A 5,618-nucleotide genomic window follows, 5' to 3' on the forward strand; every position below is an offset into this window, starting at 1 on the left:
ATATCTATATCAGTTCAATATGCATCACATGACTAAACATGCGTCATCGTTTTCAAATGCCGCTTTCACAGTCCACTCTATAGCGCAAAAACTGCGTTTTCAATTTATCCACTTTTATCAAAAAGCTACATTTTCGCTGGACAAAAACGCAATCTCAGTGTGAACGACAGAAGGCCAAAATGGAGAGAAAAGGGTGCGGTTTCAAATGAAAACGGTACGTTATGTGGACAAGGCCAGTCACAGAAACATGCTAACATTATGCTAACTTGAATCTTCTGTGTGCTAGTCAAGGTTCTTAAGCTAATGACCATGCAACAGCAAATATTAGTTGAAATAATCAATTTAATGAAATTGAACAATTTTTATCAGTGATTTCCAGTTATGTATGTTTGTGAATGAATGAATTAATTAATAGATGTTTAACTATGCTAAAATTCTAGGCACTATATGCATTTACACTGCAGGTCTTGATGCCCAATTCCGATTTGCTGACTATATCCGAATTTTTTGACGATCCGATTACATCATCTTTTAAAAGTGACCCGTAGACGTTCTGACCCAGAAAAGGAAGTAAAACAGCGCGATATGCATTGGATGCAGACAAAAAATTATTATCCAGTGTTTTTCTTTCCGTACTATTTTCAAAGGTCAGCCAAACATTGCTCTCCTAAGGTGGAGAAAAAAAGTGGAGAGCCCTTGTTGCAGCCTGGGCGAATTTAGCGATAATCGCTGCTACATCGGTTCAGAGGGACGTTTGAAGCCCCGTTCACACTACAAGGGACAAAGCGACACGATACCACTCATTTCAAATGGGGAGCGGCCGATTTCCGGCGACACGCGCAACAACGACCGTTGGCGACCGGATGGGTCGTTTACTGGCGACGCGTTGAGATCTGTTTAACTTTATGCAAATGAAGAGCGACTTTCGGAAGCGACAACCAATAGGAGTGGAGCGGCAAGAAAACTGATTCGCTGTCATTGGATGTCATTCATAAAGGCAACCAGTAGTGGGAACGCGACAAAGTCGCTTGTAGTGTGAACTGGGGGTGCTTCTCAATATCCCTCCTCGTCTCCTCGATCCTCCGTCCTCCATCCTATGACCCGGAAACCGATCGAGCTCAGCCATCTTGAAGGACATCTCAATTCTCTAATTGCACCGCGAGGAGGCGAGGATCGAGGAGTGAGGAGGCTTCCAGAGGAGTCATGAGCGAGGATGCACAGTTGCATGCTTTGCGGAAGTGTTTTATCGACTAAACGTGACACACGTATCAATTCTCCTCCCCCTTCACGTCGGTCACAATCATTTTAATTTATACTTTACCTTTGCAGTTTATATAAACCACACATCTCACATATTTCAACAGGGTATCTTGCTTCATTATTATTTATTACTAATTTGAGCGCAGGTGATGACGCTGTGAAGTGACGCACGAGTGATCAAGTATTCCAAAGTATAAAAAAGCTTTCATTCGATTCCTCCGTCCTCATTTTCTTTCCTTGCAGCCTTCCCTCGCGTCCTGCAGGGGGTGGAGCTGAGACGCGAGGAAAGGAAATGAGGATGCACAAATAAGAAATGAGAAGCACCCAGGGCTTGATGCGGCAAAAAGACATACAACCTCCGTATTACTCCCTGAGCTTTCGTCCTCCATCGCGCCATTAGTAAGTCATGTGATCGTTGGTGTCCACCGGAGTTGATGTCCCTTTTTAATGAGGTAGGCTACTACAACTCGCATTTACTGGGGAATATCCGATTTGTCTGCTTACATGGCAGACGCAAATGCACGTTTCCGATTTATACCAGATTTATTTCCACATGTGAGTGAGGCCTGAAACCGATCTGAGAATATCGGAATCCATGTGCTTTTTTCCTGCGTTCGCTCGTCATATCCGATCTGTGCCACATGAGAGGAAAAAATCGGATTTGGGTCACTTGAACCATGCAGTGTAAATTTACATTTACATTTAGTCATTTAGCAGACGCTTTTATCCAAAGCGACTTACATCTGAGGACTAAATGGGGTCAAAGTGATACAATATAGCCTACTTTGAATTGCACTTAAGCTAATTTAAATATAAATATGAATTTTAGAATTGTGATTTGTGTATGTAGTAACAGAACAATGCACAACATTTAGTAAAGTTTTTTTTCTGTCAATCTTGAATTTTTTGTAGGTACAGAACATAAACACACAGTAAATCAGAGAGTGTGTAAGAATGAAAATTCATTACAAACTAAATTTTGAATTGAAACCAATGCATTTCTATGGACATATTCAGACAAGGGATGAAAATTCACAACCACCAAGGACAGTAGTTCATTTTCTTCTTTGTTCAGAGGAAAATAACCTGAATTGGCCTTTCGTTTGCATACATTTTTTTTAGCTTTATTATTTATGTGGATGGACCTTTAATGCAGTTTAGTTGTTAACTAAAGTTATTTATTTATTTATTGGTAATTGAAATAACGCTGAAATTAAATAAGATAAAATATAAATATTAGATGAAAAACATATAAAATTAAAAATCATAAAATTAAACAAAAATAAATAACTTAAAGCTATAAAGAAATAGGAAGTAAAAATAACAAAAAAAGGTTGCACAAAATGTTACAAAAATTATACTAAAATAACACTAAATAAACAACACTGCTTAAATGTGAAGTAATTTCTACAGCATAGAATTGAAAAAGTAATGATTGTTTTCACAGAGGTTTCCCCACACACTCCCCTTGGTCGGTCATACACAGAGTCGCACCCCATTAGTTGAGTATTTGCATTCTCAAACACAGATCTATATTTTGGCCACAGACTCACTGTGTAACTCTTTTCAGTAGAATATGACTCATTCACACTATTTGCATTTGGCAGACGCTTTTCAAGTTTACATTATTATCAGATCTTGCTTTCCCTAGAAATCGAGCTCATGACCTTGGCATTGCTAGTGTTATGATCTACTGGCTGAGCTACAGGAATGCATATTATTGCTTCTGCATATTCATAAAAAATAGCAAGTAAGATGAGCTCATTCAGCTGTACGTGTGTGTGTGTCTGTATTGGTGACAGCAGGCTGGTGTTTGGTTGTCCATCAGTGGGGGTGGGGGACTGCTGTCTCCCCCACCTGCGGAGCTCCTGACTGGGCAGCACTGTCTGCTAACGCCCCATAAATCAGCTCTCCACCGCACTGGAGGGAAGTTTGCATTAAGGAACTGCCTTTAATCCAGACGCCTTTTATCTAATTAAAGTGTCTGAAAGAGGAACTACAGGGAGTCCTCGACACCCCCATTACTACACACACACACACACACACACAGGGCAAAAGCAGAAACACATGTGCCACAAACAAGCACACATACAGAAACATAAAGCATGTCATCTGGCCGTGTACATAGCTGGATCACTATACAACCTTATTTATGGGTCTTTGGAAAAACAAACACACACAGCAAACACTGGGACAAACACACACACAATTCCTGATGTCAGGGCATTAAACTTCCATGCATAAACAAATGTATGATTATGCACGTATGACAAACATGCATGTATAAAACCTGTCGTGAACATGTCCAAGTCATATTTCAAAATAATTTTTGCTTTCGGGGATAATAACATTTTGGCATTGTACCAGAAACATTATTAGTAATTATGCATATAGGTTATATACATACACATTTAAATCAGCACAAACTGTATATACAGTATTTATTTTTTTATTTTTTTGAAATTATATATATATATATATATATATATATATATATATATATATATATATATATATATATATAAATACTTTTAATGTTTTCTTTTTTTTTTATCTTAAAAAATATATCACTATGTATTTTTCTGGGTGCATAGGCCTACATATATATATTTTAATGTTTTATTTATTTATATTTTTATAATATATTCTTTCCTTTTTACTTTGGATTCTGGATGAAATGAAAAATAACCCAGACATTTTGTTCAGTTTTTCATTGCGGTGTGTATGTGTAGTTACTCATGATAGATTTCTAAAATTCAACAATCAGAGTTCAGCATTGAACTTTCACTGTTACCATAGCAGCCCAGCAAACAATAAATGCGAACCTTCCTAATTGGCCAAAAGCTTTGTTATTTATTTTTAATTCTTCTATTACATAAGCGTTCTTTAGAGGACATCCACTATACAGTCGCTAAGAGTCTGGCACTCTTGCATCTCTGTGATCGTCTCAGGATTGTTCTTCACCTGTTATATCATTTAGCAGGTGAAATTCTGATCACTTGGCACCAAGGTTTGATCAATAGTAATAGTTTTACCATAGCCATCAAGCACGACAAATATATGTTCAAGAATGCATTGTGGAAAAATGTCTTATTTATGTACAAACATCTGATAAACATTTTTGTAAATATGCACTGCAATTTACAAGTACACTGTGGCATCTTGGCAAAAAATGAAAATGAGCTTCTTTAGTGTGTGTGTGTGTGTGTGTGTGTTTTTCATGATTGATGTTCTGGTTCCAGGGTTGAATGCATCTCTATACTGCACATCAACACATCACTGCGGTAAAGGACAGGCGGGATTATGGGATGTTATGGGAACACACACACGCACAATATTGATGTCATACTGTCACATTGATTGATGACAGCAACCATCAACAGAAACAGTCACACCTATGGACACACAAACGGCATCCAAGTGTCTAATCATGAGACGAAGGGCTCCAGATTCACAGCCAAATAATCCCAAATCTCATGGATATGAATGACAACTTGACAAGGATTCAAAGAGGGACTGTAAGACTGTAAGAAACCACAGAGCAACACCCTAACTGCACTCTAGAACCTATAGCATCCTCCTAGCAACCATCTAAAACATCCTACCAACAGTTAAAAACACCCTAGCAACCACCTAAAAACCATGCATAACACCCCAGAAACCACCCAGAACACCCTAGCAACCACCTAAAAACCATGCATAACACCCCAGAAACCACCCAGAACACCCTAGCAACCACCTAAAACCATTCATAACACCATAAATCACCTAGCAACCACCCATAACACCCTAGAAACCACATTGAACACCCTAGCAACCACCCAGAACACCCTAGCAATCATTCCGAGCACCCTAAAAACAACCAAGCAACTACCTAGAACACCCTAGCAACCATTCAGAACACCCTAGCAGCCATTCTGAACACACTAGAAACCACCCAGCAACCACCTAGAGCAGAAATTTAGAACACCCTAAAAACAACCTAGCAACCACCTAGAACACCCTAGCAACCATTCAGAACACCCTAGTAGCCATTCAGAACACCCAAGAAATCACATAGCAACCACCTAGAACACCCTAGCAACCATTCAGAACACCCTAAAAACAACCAAGCAACTATCCAGACCACCCTAGCAACCACCCAGAACACCCTAGCAATCACTCAGAGCACCCTAAAAACAACCAAGCAACTACCCAGAACACCCTAACAGCCATTCAGAACACTATAGCAACCACCTAGAACACCCCGGCAACCATTCAGAACACACTAGAAACCACCCAGCAACCACCTAGAGCAGAAATTTAGAACACCCTAAAAACAACCTAGCAACCATCTAGAACACCCTAGCAACCATTCA

The sequence above is a fragment of the Rhinichthys klamathensis genome, unplaced genomic scaffold, assembly GCF_029890125.1.
Source record: "Rhinichthys klamathensis goyatoka isolate OS25496 unplaced genomic scaffold, OSU_Roscu_1.1 h1tg000245l_1, whole genome shotgun sequence".
NCBI lineage: Eukaryota > Metazoa > Chordata > Actinopteri > Cypriniformes > Leuciscidae > Rhinichthys > Rhinichthys klamathensis.